This window comes from Saccopteryx leptura, chromosome 12, assembly GCF_036850995.1.
Source record: "Saccopteryx leptura isolate mSacLep1 chromosome 12, mSacLep1_pri_phased_curated, whole genome shotgun sequence".
NCBI classification, from domain to species: domain Eukaryota; kingdom Metazoa; phylum Chordata; class Mammalia; order Chiroptera; family Emballonuridae; genus Saccopteryx; species Saccopteryx leptura.
In genome coordinates, this window is record NC_089514.1 from 58,001,012 (window position 1) to 58,019,811 (window position 18,800).

At 36.0% G+C, this 18,800-nt stretch overlaps 1 pseudogene; it reads left to right on the top strand.

Annotated features, from left to right (window-relative positions):
* LOC136383893 (titin-like) overlaps positions 1 to 18,800 on the top strand; it is an 82,252-nt pseudogene that overhangs the window by 30,466 nt on the left and 32,986 nt on the right.

Genomic DNA, 18,800 nt, shown 5'->3' on the forward strand with positions numbered 1-18,800 from the left:
CCACCTTAGTGTATCCCAAGGTTCTCTTTACCATGCCACAGTCGCAGAGCTCCATGGAAAAGCAACCTGGTCTCAACTCTCCAGGCAGAGGAGAACAGAAGCTCCATATCCACGCATGCTGCAAATGGCTTTTCCAGTCTACCTGAATCATTACCAGCTAGAAGCAGCGGTCATTGGGACTTGGACACGAGCTGCAAAGTATAGAATGGTGACAACAATTCCAGTGCCATGCGGACTTTTCCTGTGTGGACTTTTCCTGGACTCCTGCTCCTTGTGACAGTTCCTAACAGACTGAACTGTGGTTGGGTTGCATTTTTCAGGGATTTGGTATGGTGATGGGGCCAACTTGGACTTGGTGAACATGTTATGGACACTACTCTTTTATGGATTCTTGCTGTATTGGCCAAAAGTTTACTTAAATGCTTTAAATCAGTGTAAAAAAAAATAGAAGACTGGAAAAGAAGATGGGGCACATATACACCATGGTATACTATTCAGCTAGAGGAAATGATGACATTGGATCACTTACAGCAGAATGGTGGAATCTTGATAACATTATGCAGAGTGAAATAAGTGAATCAGAAAAAAACAACAACTGCAGGATTCCATACATTGGTGGGACATAAAAGTGAGACTAAGGGACATGGACAGGAGTGTGGTGGTTACGATGGGTGGGGGGAGGAAAGGAGGGAGAGGAGGAAGGGCAGGGGGAGGGGTACAAAGAAAACTGGATAGAGGGTGACGGAGGATGATCTTTCTTTGGGTGATGGGTATGCAACAGAACTAAATGACAAGATAACCTGGATATGTTTTCTTTGAATATATGTACCCTGATTTATTGATGTCACCCCATTAAAATAAAAATTTATTTTAGAAAAAAAAAAAAACCTGAAACTGAAGTATGTATTGTTATACTGTTTAAAGCATTATGGTTTTTCATCCTTGACCAATACAGAGTGTGGAGTTGAATTCCTTAAACCAATAGAGGATGTTACTGTATGAGATAGTAAGTACAAGCTTTGATGCAAAAATCTCAGAGGAAGACATTTCTGGACAATGGAAACTGAAAGGAGAACTTCTAAGACCCTCGCCTGTGAGTAATTTCTCATTTTATGTTGTTAGGCATGTAAAATAACTACATTTTCTATTCAGGTTTGACATTCAGCTTTGGCTCAATAATAATAGAGTTACTTCAGGATTCTTAAGTCTCAGAAAAGGGAAGAAATTTATTGCACTCTTTGTAGACCACTAGGACAATTTTAAAAATATTTATGATGAGATGTTTTTACTTACATTTATTAGTAATTTTAAAAACTCTATAGAAATCTGTATCTGAAACACCTCTCCTTTAGGGAATTTACCTCATTTGAAATGCTAACTAAAACCTGTTTTTTCAGACCTGTGACATCAAAGCAGAAGGTGGGAAATGTTTCTTAACTTTGCACAAAGTCAAGCTGGACCAAGCTGAGGAAGTTCTTTACCAGGCACTTAATGCTGTTACAACTGCCATTCTGACAGTAAAAGGTATATAGGTTTTTAGAACTCAAGGAGTGGGTCCAACTTTATTTCCTGTCCCTCAGCATTCTGGAAAATCTCATTTTTATTGTCTGGTTTTCAGAAATTGACCTTGACTTTGCTGTGCCCCTGAAGGATGTCACTGTTCCAGAAAAGCAACAGGCTCAATTTGAATGTGTCCTCACTCAAGAAGCAAATGTTATATGGTCATAAGGACCTGATATAATCAAGTCATCTGACAAGTTTGACATCATTGTTGATGGAAAGAAACACATTCTTGTTATCAATAATTCAATTTGATGAGGAAGGGTCTATACTGCTGAGGTGGAAGACAAGAAGACCTCAGAACTATTATTTGTTACAGGTAAGAGTTGAATGAGATCAGACTATAACATCCCATATTTAGGCACATAAATACATAACCTGAAAGATAGATCACCAAGTTCTACTAGCTATAAGTGACAATTAGCATGCCTACTTTACTTCTATATTGCCACTTGAATTTGTTTTAAAGGAAGGGTAGCACCATTGGAAAATATGAATATATAAATGTTATGTGAAATCTTTTTAACTTGGGTAGATTAGAATAAAATATTTCTGAAAGTAAAGTATTTTTCTCAGAATAGTATCCCTGCTTGCAATGCAGGTATAAGATTGAAATTCATATCGCATCTTGAAGATCAAACAGTGAAAGAAGATCAAACAGGAACTTTTGTTTGTGAACTTTCTCATGAAAAAATGCACATGGCCTGGTTCAAAAATGATGCCAAACTTCACACAAGCAGAGATGTACTCATTACATCTGAGGGCAAGACTCACAAATTGGAAATAAGAGAAGTGACATTGGATGATATATCCCAGATACAAGCTCAAGTAAAGGACCTGAAGTCCACAGCAAACCTAATGGTCTTATGTAAATATGATCAAGTGTAATGAAATAGCCAGTTTTTAGATGGTGGGAGTGGGTAGTACTTAAATACTTTGACACCTGTTAACACTTTAATAAATTATCTGTTTCACATTCTGATTATCTGCTGAATGGCTTTTACAGAGGCCAATCCCTATTTCACTGTGAAATTACATGACAAGACTGGAGTTGAAAGGATGAGGTTATTTTGAAGTGTGAAGTGAGCAAAGATGTGCCAGTGAAATGGTTCAAAGATGGCGAAGAGATTGTACCTTTGCCCAAACACTTCATTAAGTCAGATGGCGTGGCTGCATCTTAAACATCAAAAAGGCAGAACTTAGTGATAAAGGCAAATATATGTGTGACTGTGGCACAGACAAGACAAAAGCAAATGCTACTGTTGAGGGTGAGTTGCTCAAAACTTCTAAATTTGCCCCACTTAAACATTCAGCTTATTTTTTCCAGCAATCTAACAAACCTTGGGATAATTTCAGCTCGACTAATAAAAGTGGAGAAACCCCTGTGTGGAGTAGAATTGTTTGTTGGTGAAACAGCTCACTTTGAGATTGAACTTTCTGAACCAGATGTCCATGGTGAATGAATGTTAAAAGGAGAGCCTTTAACTGCATCCCCTGTAAGTCTAGATTAACTGATTGCACACAAGAGGGGGTTGACTTGGTTGTTTAGGGTGAAAAAAGACATACTTATGGTGTGAAATTTCTTGATTTGTAGGACTAACCATCATCTTTTTTATTTCTTTTTAACCCTCTTTCCAAAGGACTGTGAGATCATTGAAGATGGGAAGAAGCATGTTCTGGTCCTTTATAACTGCCAGCTGGATATGGCAGGAGAGGTGTCCTTTCAAGCTACCAATGCTAAATCTGCAGCCAATCTGAAAGTGAAAGGTATGCTTTGCCTGTCAGCCATTCCTGTTTGTTTGTTTGTTGCAAGACTGCCTATGAGATCCCGAGTTGACTGGGAGTCATGAATGGAAGCATATTCTGGTTTCATCCACACCATCTTTTCTTTCAGAACTGCCACTCATCTTCATCACACCTCTCGGTGAGAAAGATGAGGTTAAGTTTGAGTGTGAAGTATTCAGGGAGACCAAAACCTTCGTTGGCTGAAACAAACTCAGGAAATCACAGGTGATGACAGATTTGAGCTTTTAAAAGATGGTACTAAACATTCAATGGTGATCAGCTGCTTTTGAAAATGAAGCAAAATACATCTTTGAAACTAAAGATAAGCACACCAGTGGCAAACTAATCATTGAAGGTAAATATTTTATCAGTTAGATCAGTGGTCTCCAACCCCCGGGCCATGAACTGGTTCCAGTTTGTGGGCCATTTGGTATGGGTCCACAGAGAAAGAATAAATAATTTACATTATTTCCATTTTATTTATATTTAAGTCTGAACGATGTTTTATTTTTAAAAAATAACTAGATCCCCTCTGTTACATCCATCTAAGACTCACTCTTGATGCTTGTCTCAGTCACATGATACATTTATCCATCCCACCCTAAAGGCCAGTTTATGAAAATATTTTCTGACATTAAACCAGTCCATGGACCAAAAAAGGTTGGGGACCACTGAGTTTGAGTTAGATCATTTTTAATTTAATTCTTTGTTTTCATTTTTATATTTCACCCTTTAAAGACTAGAATGAATAAACTTGGCTTTTTTCTTAATAATAATCCAGCTCAAATTCCTCACTCCACTCAAGGATGTGACAGCCAAAGAGAGAGAAAATGCTGTGTTGACTGTGGAGCTGTTCCACAATAACATCCCAGTTAGCTGGTTCAAGAATGACCAGCATCTGCATACCAGCAAGGTGGTCACAATGCACGATGAAGAGAAAACTCATTCAATCACATTCCAAGACCTCACTCTTGAACATACCTCTCAGATTAAAGTCGAAGCTATGGGAATAAGTTCAGAAGCTAAACTCACTGTGCTTGTAAGTGCTCTTTTCAATTTAATTTTATTGTAATAAGTTTAGCAGAAGTATCTAGGACAGGGGGTCCTCAGGTTACAAGTCTCAACATACAACATTTCAAGTTTACAATGCTCATTCCCATAAAAAATTTAAAAATTGAGACTTGAGTGTTTTGGCTTACACAGTTAGTGTCATATGTACTTATGGACTACATGAGCAAACTAGCTTGGTTGTGTGTGATAGAAAAATATGCACTAATATGTAATATGAATGAGGGAGTTGGTGTCCCCCAGAATGCTTACCTACACCATTTTGGACTCTTAAACATACAGGATTTCTGTTTGTATTATAGGATGTTTTTGGACTTGCATCAAAATTTGGGTTATGTCTCTGTTGTAAGAACGAAACTGTGTCATAACCTAAGGACTCCCTGTATTTAAAATAGTCTTCCAAGTGTTATATTGCATGAAATCAGCCCCTGTCTTCAAGAAATTATTATATAGGTAATCAGGATTGTTTCTAAAATATTTTTTCTAAAAATATTAAGATTTAAAGCAATAAAGACTTGGGCCTCCAAAATAGCCAGTTAAAATCTGAATTAAAACTCTCCATTAATAATTGAGCCCTGTCATGTTTAATAGAAGAATATGTATATTTTCTATTTCATCACTCTATCAAAATTATTTCATAAAAATGCTTTTCAACTTTCTAACAGGAGAGAAAATACAGTACTTACATTAATAAATGTCATTGTTTTTATCCCCTTAATATCAAGCAGATTACATATGAAGTCTGACATATAGAAACTATTTAAGGCAAACTATCAATTGATATTAAGAAAAAATAACACTGTGACTCTGAAAGCATAAAAGTAAACTAGATATAATAGATTTGCTAAGACATTATAAATGGAGCTAAATAATAAAAAGACAATTATATTTGAAGGTAAATTTTATAGTGTCTTTCAAGCTACTATAATTAAATTAACTACTTTAATTTAAAATATTATGGTTTAGATTTATAGAGATCTCTCACATTTCTTCCCTTTCTAACATTTGGACAACTTTTTACATAATAAATGAGTGAGAATTTACTGCAATTTTAACATATGCACAGAACCCTGTGAGCTGCCTCTTAAACTTTCCAAGAGATTGTCATTCCCCTCAGTGCTTAATGAAATCTTTTCACTTAATTCTACTTGCACAGGGAGATCTAGACTTTACAGAAAAACTTCAAGATGATACCGCTGTAGAGAAAGAAGAAGGGATTCTACAGTGTAAAATTAGCAAAATGGATGCCCCAGTGAAATGGACTAAGGATGGAAAGAAAATAAAGCCGTCTAAAAATGTTGTTATTATGGCAGATGGCAAGAAGCAAATGGTAATCCTAAAGCAAGCCTTGAAATCAGACATTAGACAGTACACCTGTGACTTGGGACAAATAAGACTTCAGGAAGACTTGACATTGAAGGTAAGAAAATTTCCACAAGTTTCACTCTTAAAGTTGTTGGGCTTATTTCTACCAGAGGCTAATGACACATGTAACCCTTCACTTTTCTAGATTGAGAAATAAAACTGGTGCAACCTCTGTACAGTGTGGAAGTGGGGAGACTGAGACGGCCTATTGAACTGAAATCTCTGAAGATGACATACATGCCAACTGGAAACTCAAGGGAGAGGCACTACTCCAAACACCTGTAAGTCTATTTCTGAACTTGTCAGCACCTAGAGGAGCCGTGTGAAACAAAAAAGGACAGGCCAAAAGTCAGAGTGCGTGCAGGGTGCTAAAAACATGATATCATGTTCTCTATCAGACCTTATGCCAGAGAGAGATATTGGGGTCTTTGGATGGGCTCAGGCAGGTACCCTTGCATTATGTTTGTTTAAGCATAGTGAGTATAAGGCTGTAGATATTCTGTGAGGCTGCCAGTTTGTTCAGAATTATACAGCTAAAATTAAATTGACATTGCTTTCAGGATGGTATCTGTAAGCTTTATTTCACACACACACACACAAAAGAGCCCAAAGATATATAAAGTCTCTTCACCCATTCACTCATTGTTAGTAGCCTTCCTTTAATTAAAATATTATATCTTCAGGAATAAAAATCCCAAGGAAAATAATTTTCTACAAAATCTTTTCTCTCTGTTGGTACAGGGTTGTGAGATCAGGGAAGAAGGAAAAGTGCACATGCTTATTTTATACAACTGCTGCCTGGACCAGACTGGTGGGGTGGACTTCCAAGCTGCCAATGTTAAATCTAGTGCCCACCTCTGAGTGTTTCTGCTGAAAAATTTACTGTCCACTTTTGCAGAAAATGAGAGTAAAATTAATTAGAATGATTTAATTAATTTTCAAAATGATTAAAGTACAGAAGCAGGCTTTCTTGTATTTATTTATGGACATCCTAATACACACATATTATTATTATTATTTTTTTAATTTAATAATTTTATTTTTTTAATGGGGTGACATCAATAAATCAGGATACATATATTCAAAGATAACAAGTCCAGGTTATCTTGTCGTTCAATTATGTTGCATACCCACCACACAAAGTCAGATTGTCCTCTGTCACCTTCTATCTTGTTTTCTTTGTACCCCTCCCCACCCCCTATCCCTCTCCCATTCCCCCCTCCCCCCCGTAACCACCACACTCTTATCAATGTCTCTTAGTTTCACTATTATGTCCCACCTACGTATGGAATAATACAGTTCCTGGTTTTTTCTGATTTACTTATTTCGCTTCGTGTCATGTTATCAAGATCCCACCATTTTGCTGTAAATGTTCCGATGTCATCATTTCTTATGGCTGAGTAGTATTCCATAGTGTATATGTGCCACATCTTCTTTATCCAGTCATCTATTGATGGGCTTTTTGGTTGTTTCCATGTCCTGGCCACTGTGAACAATGCTGCAATAAACATGGGGCTGCATGTGTCTTTACCTATCAATGTTTCTGAGTTTTTGGGGTATATACCCAGTAGAGGGATTGCTGGGTCATAAGGTAGTTCTATTTTCAGTTTTTTGAGGAACCACCATACTTTCTTCCATAATGGTTGTACTACTTTACATTCCCACCAACAGTGTATGAGGGTTCCTTTTTCTCCACAGCCTCTCCAACATTTGCTATTACCTGTCTTGCTAATAACAGCTAATCGAACAGATGTGAGGTGGTATCTCATTGCCGTTTTGATTTGCATTTCTCTAATAGCTAAAGAAGATGAGCATCTTTTCATATATCTGTTGGCCATTTCTATTTCTTCCTGGGAGAAGTGTCTATTCATATCCTCTTCCCATTTTTTTATTGGATTGTTTGTTTGTTTGTTGTTGAGTTTTATGAGTTCTTTGTATATTTTGGATATTAGGCCCTTATCTGAGCTGTTGTTTGAAAATATCATTTCCCATTTAGTTGGCTTTCTGTTTATTTTGTTATCAGTTTCTCTTGCTGAGCAAAAACTTCTTAGTCTGATGTAGTCCCATTCATTAATTTTTGCCTTCACTTCTCTTGCCTGTGGAGTCAAATTCATAAAATGCTCTTTAAAACCCAGGTCCCTGAGTTGAGTACCTATGTCTTCTTCTATGTACTTAATTGTTTCAGGTCTTATGTTTAGAACTATGATCCATTTTGAGTTAATTTTTGTACAGGGGGAGAGACTGTAGTCCAGTTTCATTCTTTTGCATGTGGCTTTCCAGTTTTCCCAGCACCATTTATTGAAGAGGCTTTCTTTTCTCCATTGTGTGTTGTTGGCCCCTTTATCAAAAATTATTTGACTATATATATGTGGTTTTATTTCTGGACTTTCTATTCTGTTCCATTGGTCTGAGTGTCTATTTTTCTGCCAATACCATGCTGTTTTGATTGTCGTGGCCCTATAATAGAGTTTGAAGTCAGGTATTGAAATGCCCCCAGCTTCATTCTTTTTCTTTAGGATTGCTTTGGCTATTCGGGGTTTTTTATAGTTCCATATAAATCTGATGATTTTTTGCTCTATTTCTTTTTAAAAATGTCATTGGAAGTTTGATGGGAATTGCATTAAATTTGTATATTGCTTTGGGTAATATAGCCATCTTGATTATATTTATTCTTCCTAGCCAAGAACACGGTATATTCTTCCATCTCATTATATCTTTTTTGATTTCCCTTAACAATGGTTTATAGTTTTCATTATATAAGTCCTTTACATTCTTTGTTATGTTTATTCCTAAGTATTTTATTTTTTTTGTTGCAATCGTGAAGGGGATTATTCTTTTGAGTTCCTTCTCAGTTGTTTCATTGTTGGCATATAGAAAGGCTATTGACTTCTGTATGTTAATTTTGTATCCTGAGACCTTACTGTATTGGCTTATTGTTTCTAGTAGTCTTTTTGTGGATTCTTTGGGGTTTTCGATGTATAGTATCATATCATCTGCAAAAAGTGATACCTTTACTTCTTCTTTTCCGATATGTATGCCTTTTATTTCTTTGTCTTGTCTGATTGCTCTGGCTAGAACCTCTAGTACCACATTAAATAAGAGTGGAGAGAGTGGAGAACCCTGTCTTGTTTCTGATTTAAGGGGGAAAGCCTTCAGTTTAGTGCCATTTAATATGATGTTAGCTGATGGTTTATCATATATGGCCTTTATCATGTTGAGATATTTTCCTTCTATACCCATTTTGTTGAGAGTCTTAAACATAAAATTGTGTTGTATTTTATCAAAAGCCTTTTCTGCGTCTACTGATAAGATCATGTGGTTTTTGTTCTTTGTTTTGTTGATATGGTGTATTACGTTAACCGTTTTACGTATGTTGAACCATCCTTGAGATTCTGGGATGAATCCCACTTGATCATGATGTATTATTTTTTTAATATGTTGTTGTATTCGATTTGCTAGTATTTTGTTTAGTATTTTAGCATCTGTATTCATTAGAGATATTGGTCTGTAGTTTTCTTTTTTTGTGCCATCCTTGCCTGGTTTTGGTATGAGGGTTATGTTGGCCTCATAAAATGTGTTTGGAAGTATTGTTTCTTCTTCAATTTTTTGGAAGACTTTGAGTAGAATAGGAACCAAGTCTTCTTTGAATGTTTGATAAAATTCGCTGGTATAGCCGTCAGGGCCTGGACTTTTATTTTTGGGGAGGTTTTTAATGGTTTTTTCTATTTCTTCTCTACTGATAGGTCTGTTTAGGCTTTCTGCTTCTTCTTGACTCAGTCTAGGAAGGTGTATTTTTCTAGGAATTTATCCATTTCTTCTAGGTTGTTGAATTTAGTGGCATAAAGTTTTTCATAGTATTCTACAATAATTTTTTGTATATCTTCGGTGTCCGTGGTGATTTCTCCTCGTTCATTTTGGATTTTGTTTATATGAGTTCTTTCTCTTTTTTCCTTGGTAAGTCTTGCCAAGAGTTTGTCAATTTTGTTGATCTTTTCAAAGAACCAGCTCCTTGTTCTATTAATTTTTTCTATAGTTTTTCTGTTCTCTAATTCATTTATTTCTGCTCTGATTTTTATTATCTCCTTTCTTCGGCTGGTTTTGGGTTGTCTTTGTTCTTCTTTTTCTAGTTCCTTAAGGTAGGAAGTTAAGTGGTTCACTTGGGCTCTCTCTTGTTTGTTCATATATGCCTGAAGTGATATGAACTTCCCTCTTATCACTGCTTTTGCTGCATCCCATAGATTCTGATATGTCGTATTGTCATTTTCATTAGTCTGTATATATCTTTTGATCTCTGCACTTATTTCTTCTTTGACCCATTCATTTTTTAAAAGTATGTTGTTTAGTTTCCACATTTTTGTGGGATTTTTTTCCTCTTTTTTGCAGTTGAATTCTAGTTTCAAGGCTCTATGATCAGAAAATATGCTTGGTACAACTTCAATTTTTCTGAATTTGCTGATGTTTTTTTGTGGCCCAACATATGGTCATTTCTTGAGAATGATCCATGTACACTGGAGAAAAATGTATACTCAGTCACTTTGGGATGAAATGTCCTGTAGATGTCTATCATATCCAGGTGCTCTAGTGTTTTGTTCAAGGCCACTATATCTTTGTTGATTCTCTGTTTGGATGACCGATCTAGAGCCGTCAGCGGTGTATTGAGGTCTCCAAGTATGATTGTATTTTGTCAGTTTTTGTTTTAAGATCAATAAGTAGCTGTCTTATATATTTTGGTGCTCCTTGGTTTGGTGCATATATATTAAGAATTGTTATGTCTTCTTGATTCAGTGTCCCCTTAGCCATTATGAAATGGCCATTTTTGTCTCTGAGTACTTTTCCTGTCTTGTAGTCAGCATTATCCGATATGAGTATTGCTACACCTGCTTTTTTTTGGATGTTATTTGCTTGGAGTATTGTTTTCCAGCCTTTCACTTTGAATTTGTTTTTATCCTTGTTACTTAGATGAGTTTCCTGTAGGCAGCATACAGTTGGATTTTCTTTTTTAATCCATTCTGCTACTCTGTGCCTTTTTATTGGTGAGTTTAATCCGTTTACATTTAGTGTAATTATTGATACTTGTGAGTTCCCTATTGCCATTTTATATCTTGCTTTCTGTTAGTTTTGTGTCTTGTTTGATCCTTCTCTTTTGTTTTTCTATCTTTTGTTTTTATTTGGTTGTATTCCATACATCTTTCCTCTGTTGCTATCTTTTTTATCTCATGTGCTTCTGTGGTGGTTTTTTCAATGGTGGTTACCTTTGAGTAATGAAAAGGGTCCCTACCCTGTTCATTGTAGCGAACTATTTTGTGAGTACTTTTGCACTCCATCGTCCTTTGCTACTGTTAATCTCCATCTTCTCCCCTCTTTCTTTTTGTTGTTGTCACAGTTTAAATTTGGTTTTATTGTGTTCTTCTTGGAGCTTTTACTTGTGGCTCTGTTTTTTTTTCTTCTTTGTATCTGATTGGAGAACCCCCTTTAGTAATTCCTGGAGTGGGGGTTTTCTGATGATAAATTCCCTCATCTTTTCTGTATCTGTGAATGTTTTTATTTCTCCTTCATATTTGAAGGATAGCTTTGATGGGTATAGTATTCGTGGCTGAAAGTTCCTCTCTTTCAGGACTTTAAATATTGGGGTCCACTCTCTTCTAGCTTGTAGAGTTTCTGCTGAGAAATCTGATGATAATCTAATGGGCCTTCCTTTATATGTTGTATTCTTCTTTTCCCTGGCTGCCTTAAGAATTTTTTCTTTGCTGTTGGTTTGTGTCAATTTCATTATGATATGCCTTGGAGTAGGTTTGTTGGGGTTAAGAAAACTTGGAGTTCTGTTTGCTTCTTGAACTTGAGGTTTTAATTCTTTCCACAGGCTTGAGAAGTTCTCATCTATTATTTGTTTGAGTATGTTCTCCATTCCATTTTCTCTCTCTTCTCCCTCTGATATACCTATTATTCTTATGTTATTCTTTTTGATGGAGTCAGATAATTCTTGTAGGGATATCTCATTTTTTTTAATTTTTGAGTCTCTTTCTTCTTTTCTCTGTTGTGCCTCAAGTTGTTTGTCTTCTATTGCACTAATCCTCTCTTCTATCTGACCTGTTCTATTAGCTAAGCTTGTTACTTCGTTTTTCAGCTCGTGAATTGAGTTTTTCATGTCTGTTTGATTTGTTTTTATAGTTTCAATTTCCTTGGACATATATTCTTTGTGTTCATTGAGTTGTTTTCTGAGCTCCCTAAATTGCCTTTCTGTGTTTTCTTGTATATCTTGGAGGATTTTTAGAATTTCTATCTTGAATTCTCTGTCATTTAGCTCCAAGGTTTCCAATATATTAAATTTTTTCTCCATAGATTTTTCCTCATCTAGCTGTGTTACCTCTCTTTCTTTTGTATCCATGATATTCTATTTTCTCTTCCTTAATGGCATCTGAGGGTGGTTTTGTTGATAGTATTAATGAGATTTAATAAAGAATAAAAAGTTTAAAAAAATAATAAAAAAATAAAAAATCGAAAAGAGTTGTTTTTTTAAAAAAAATTCATAATGAAATAAAGAAAAATAAAATAAAATAAAAATTTTAAAAAAAAGGAAATTATTCCCCCTCTCCTTTTTTCCTCTCCTCTTCTCTCCTCTCCTCTCCTCACAAGATTTTTTGATAAAATCTTACACACATATTATTGAACTTGCCATTTGAATGAAAGAAAACTAAGCAAGTCAGATTTTCCCATTTTGCAATTCCTTCACTCAAAGTAGACAAACCTACAATAAGAATTTAACTCAGAAATTTAACCCTTAAAGACCACATATTCAAGTGCCTGTGCAATGTAGCACTATGAAGAAAAACTTGGCTGTGTGGGTGTTTCAGAATCAAGAGGGAGGAGAGGGGAGCATTTGGCTAACATTTATGGAAGGTGCAAAGTGTTTGGTGGACATGGACATGCAAAGGCTATGTGATTGAGGGGCCCTTGTACTCTCCCAATCAGAGTCTTAGTTATTTTAGAAGACACATACCTTATGTAGCCAGAGGATCTAGATGCCTGGCAGAGGGACAGATGCAGAAGAGATTTCTCACTGACCTTGTACAGCAGAAGAAAAGGGACCCTACAAGTACCCACTTGCCGGCCATGAGTTCTTCCCTTCCCAGCACCACAGGCCCATGTTCACAATGGAGCTAAGATAACCAGACCTGTTGCTCTTCCTTCTTGAACAAAGCAACCACAAAGATGATTAACTGAGCCTGTGTTTATTCTCTTGGAGTTACAAAATGAGTAATCCAAAGCTACTGATTCCCTCTTGTAAGGTCTTCTGAGCCTCTGAAGGATGTCACAGTGACTGCAGGGGAAACAACTGCCTTTGACTTCGAGCTCTCTTATGAGGATATCCTGGTGGAACGGTATCTCAGAGGGAAGAAACTAGAGCCCAGCAATAAGGTAAAAAGCAGAAGTGTGGTCGCCTTGTCTTGCTCTCACTTTTTCAATCAGGTTCTTCTATCTTCACTTGCATGGTCCTTATTCTTTGCTTTTTTGTGTCCCTCTCCCTTTCCTTCTGTCTTTCCTGCTCTATCCTGATTTCTGCTGAAATTGCAAAGCACATTCTTCACATTTTTGTTGGGTTCAATTGGGTATTTTTATTGAAATATAAATAACAAATTAAAGTGCAATCAATTTTTATTTGTTCTGAAGACAGACAATCATTTATTATTTATCAATGATAGGAAAGATCAAAGAGACTTTTCGATTGGAGGCACTAGAGCAATGGTGCATCTTGAATTTTATGACAAATTTTCCCCACACTATCTAATGTTCTGCCTATAAGGGGATTAAGGGAGGAGGATTGAAATTCCATTTCAGGCAGTTGATCAAGTAGTTGAGATAACTTCTGGGAAGAATTGCTCTTTAAGCATTTTTCCAAAGCTGTTTTAACTGCCAAGTGCTTGGAACTGTGCAAATTCTGGAATGCAAGCAGACTATGTAAAGTGCAGCTGATGGTATTGACAAGAAGGAAGGGCTCTCTGGATAGCCACATGTATGAGCAAATACATCTTAAAAAGTTTTATGAACTAACCAGCTCCCAGTGTTAGCTTTTCTGTGCTTAAAATTTTACCTGAAAGTAAAAATCAAGGGTTTTTTTTTATATCTCTAAAATATAATTTATCTTAATTGAGCTATGTAATTTCCCCACAAAAAAGTCAGTGTTTAAATTATCTTGATAATTGTAAAGCCAGTAGCCATGGCCACCATCACAGCCACCTGGCCCATGCAGGTTCGTATTTGATTCAGACAGACAGTAATGAAACAACGAAACCAAGAACTGGTGGGCCATCATCTTTATCCTAGTTTGCACCTGGCAGGCAAGAAATACACACAGTGGAAAAACACTTCCCTTTCCATTCCAGGCTCCCAAAGCCAATGACTTATTCGAGTTTCCTAGAATCAAAGTTTTCTACCTCACCAGCCTTATCTATCTCTGTTCCGCATCTCCTTCTCCCTGCACAAACTCTGCACAAACTGGCTTCTCCTTCAGCACTCTGCCATCTTGACTGTTTCACCTCTCCTCCACCTGGTCTTTCTCTGCTCTCCTCCAGCATGGGCTCCTCTGCTCCATTTTATAGTGTAGAAATCAAAACCTTTAATCCAAAATGCAAACAAGGAAGTCTCTGATACAAAGTCTCTTAGGGTGGAAAAGGCTTAGTCCTAAAACTAAGACTTAGGCAATAACGACCCTGCCTGCTTTTATAGCCTGTCCCCCACACCCAATGCAAACTATAAGCAAGCAAACCTATAAATCATATTTACAAACTTGTCTGACCAAAAATAACTTACCATTATTAATTTTGAATTATTGAGATAAAATATTTGGAAAATGTCCATGAAAATAAAGCACAGGACAGTGCATAGTTCTATAGCATTTCTTTCCCCTATATTTTAGGAATACCATCTACTGTGCTATCAAGGCTTCAACACAAATCAAACTTTTAAGACTTGAAGGTATATAATTAATAAGGAATTCAGTTTAACAAAGAGCCACAAGGTTTGTTGAATTATTAGAAGGTAAATGCTTTTGAACAACTGTTCTAAAACAAAGAAAAAGCTCGTATTCTACCTAAGTGATTGAAGGGTAATTCAGCCATCCAGGGGGTAAAGTCTGCCTACTACAGAGAAAATAATCAGCAATTGGTCTCCTTGTTTACCATGGATAGAAAAAGCAGCTATATGTTCAAATTTCAGCATGAGAATATTAGGTTATATAAGATGAAATCTTCCTTACAGTAGGTCTTCTAAATATTCAACTGGGTCATAGGTTTGCTTTCTTAAAATAATACATTTGTCCTATTAAATGTGGTTTAATTGCTTTCAGATCTAAAGACAAGGTTTGCTTGACTTTTTTTTCTCTGCATTTGACTTCATTCTCTCAACCAGGCTTTCCCCGCCAGGCTAGGACCCTAGCTGAAGCCAGTCCAGTGTGCATTCACATGTCTTGGCACTAGAGAAATACAAATACTTGATTATGATTTAGAGCCATGGTTCTCACAATTGAGAATCACCTAAAAGGCTTGTTAAACTTCCAACTGGTGGGCCCCAGAATTTCTGATTAAGTAGGTGTATTAGTTTCTCATGGCTGACATAACAGACTACCACAGACTGGAATGGCATCAACAAGATAACTTATTTCCTTGAAATCTGAGATCAAGGTGTTGACAGGGTTGATTCTTTCTGAGGGCCATTCTCTTTGGCTTGTAGATGGCCACCTTCTATGGTAATTTCACATGGTCTTTCCCTTGTATGTCTGTGTCTAATTTCCTCTTCTTCTAAGGACATCAATCATCAATCATACTAGATTAGGGCCCAATCCTGTGACCTCACTAAACTTATCTCTGAAGAAAGTCACATTCTGAGTACTGGAATTAAAATTTTAAAACATAAATTTGAGAGGACACAATACAACTCAGATAGTAGGTCTGGAGTGGGGACCTAGAATGTGCATTTTTGACAAGTTCTCAGGTGATACTGGCCCATGGACCACACTGAGCCACTGGCTTGGAGCAGGTACCCTCTCCCTGGTGTATATGCACTTAGAAAGAGCAGGATTATCATATTAATGGGAAGGAATGTCATATATTTGTAACTGAAAAATGGGATGAGGGTTTTAAGTTGAGGAATTTTTGGCATTTCCCATATTACATGCCTCTTTTATTATGGGCTTTTCAGCAACATATGGCCAAAGAAAACGCTCAAGTTTTCCCATTGGAGGCACCCTAGATCTAATCTGGGCTCTGTCCTTTCTCAGCTAATTTTGAGTAAGCCACATCCGGGCTCTGTCCTTTCTCAGCTAATTTTGAGTAAACCACATAACAAGTCTGAGTTTCTAATTTCTCCCCCATAAAAGGGGAGTGAAAATAATATCTATAGGGTAGTTGGAATTAAATGTAATAATTTATCTAAAGGGCCTGGCACTTAGTAAATGGCAGCTATTACCATTGCTTAATTTTTTTATATTTTAATTAATTTTAATGGGGTGACATTAATCAGTCAGGGTACATAGGTTCAGAGAAAACATTTCCAGGTTATTTTGACATTTGATTATGTTGCATACCCATCACCCAAAGTCTTATATTCTTCTGTCACCTTATCTGGTTTTCTTTGTGCCCCTTCTCTCCCCCCAATTCCTCCCTTCCCCTCCCAACCCCCTATAACCACCACACTCTTGTCCATGTCCCTGAGTCTCATTTTTATGTCCCACCTATGTATAAAATCATATAGTTCTTAGTTTTTTCTGAATTACTTATTTCATTCAGTATAATGTTATCAAGATCCATCCATGTTGTTGTAAATGATCCAATGTCATAATTTCTTATGGCTGAGTAGTATTCCATAGTATATACGTACCACATCTTCTTTATCCAGTCATTTATTGAAGGGCTTTTTGGTTGTTTCCATGTCTTGGCCCCTGTGAACAATGCTGCAATAAACATGGGGCTGCATGTTTCTTTATGTACCAGTGTTTTTGAGTTATGGGCTTATATTCTCAGTAGAGGGATTGCTGGGTCATAAGGTAGTTCTATTTCTAATTTTTTGAGGATGAGTTCTATTTTTAATTTTTAACAGTGAATGAGGGTTCCTTTTTCTCCACAGCCTCTCTGACACTTGTTATTACCTGTCTTGTTGATAATAGCTAATCTAACAGGTGTGAGGTGGTATCTCATTGTAGTTTTGATTTGCATTTTTCTAATAGCTAATGAAGAGAGCATCTTTTCATATATCTGTTGGCCATTTGTATTTCTTCCTGGGAGAAGTGTCTGTTCATGTCCTCTTCCCATTTTTAATTGGATTGTTTGCTTGTTTGTTGTTTTTATAAGTTCTTTGTATATTTTGGATATTAGCCCCTTATCTGTGCTGCTGTTTGAAAATATCATTTCCCATTTAGTTGGCTGTTTGTTTTGTTGTCAGTTTCTCTTGCTGTGCAAAAACTTCTCAGTCTGATGTTGTCCCATTCATTTATCTTTGCCTTCACTTCCCTTGACTTTGGAGTCAAATTCATAAAATGCTCTTTATAACCAAGGTCCATGAGCTTAGTACCTATGTTTTCTTCTATGTACTTTATTGTTTCAGATCTTATATTTAGGTCTTTGATCCATTTTAAATTAATTTTAGTACAAGGGGACAAACTGTAGTCGAGTTCATTCTTTTGCAAATGGTTTTCCAGTTTTTCCAGCACCATTTGTTGAAAAGGCTTTCTTTTCTTCATTGTCTGTTGTTGGCCCCTTTATCAAAAATTATTTGACCCATATACATGTGGTTTTATTTCTGGGCTTTCTGTTGTGTTCCATTGGTCTAAGTATCTATTTTTCTGCCAATACCATGCTGTTTTGATTATCGTAGCTCTATAATATAATTTAAAGTCAGGTATTGTAATGCCTCCAGCTTCATTCTTTTTCCTTAGGATTGATCTGGCTATTTGGGGGTTTTTATAGTTCCATTTAAACCTGATTTTTTTTGTCCTATTTCTTTAAAAAATAACATTGGAATTTTGATGGGAATAACATTAAATTTGTATATCGCTTTGGGTAATATAGTCATTATGACTATTTTTATTCTTCCCATCCAAGAACAAGAAATATTTTTTCATTTCAATATATCTTTTTTGATTTTCCTTAACAGTGCCTTTGTAGTTTTCATTATACATCTTTTACATTCTTTGTTATGTTTATTCCTAGGTATTTTTGTTGTTGTTGTTGTTGCAACCATGAAGGGGATTGTTTTTTTGAGCTCATTTTCTGATATTTCATTGTTGGCATATAGGAAGGCAATAGACTTTTGTATATTAATATTGTAACCTCACTTTATTAGTTTATTGTTTCTAGTAGTCTTTCTGTGGAGTCTTTGAGGTTTTTGATGTATAGGATCATATCATCTGCAAAAAGTGAAACCTTTACTTCTTCTTTCACAATATGAATGCCTTTTATTTCTTTCTCTTGTCTGATTGCTCTGGCTAGAACTTCTAACACTATGTTGAATAAGAGTGGAGAGAGTGGACAACATTGTCTTTTTCCTGATTTTAGGGGAAAAGTCCTCAGTTTTATGTTATTTAATATGATGTTAGCTGATGGTTTATCATAGATGGCCTTTATTATGTTGAGATATTTTCCTTCTATACCCATTTTGTTAAGTGTTTTAAACATAAAATGATGTATTTTATCGAATTGTTTTTCTTAATTGTTAATAAGATACAGTTTTTGTTCTTTGTTTTGTTGATATGGTGTATTAGGTTAACCATTTTATGTATGTTGAACCATCCTTGAGATTCTGGGATGAATCCCACTTGATCATGATGAATTATTTTCTTAATGTGTTGTTGTATTCGATTTGCAAGTATTTTGTTTAGTATTTTAGCATCTGTATTCATTAGAGATATTGGTCTCTAGTTTCTTTTTTGTGGCGTCCTTGCCAGGTTTCGGTATGAGGGTTATGTTGTCCTCATAAAATGTGTTTGGCAGTATTGCTTCTTCAATTTTTTGGAAGACTTTGAGTAGAATAGG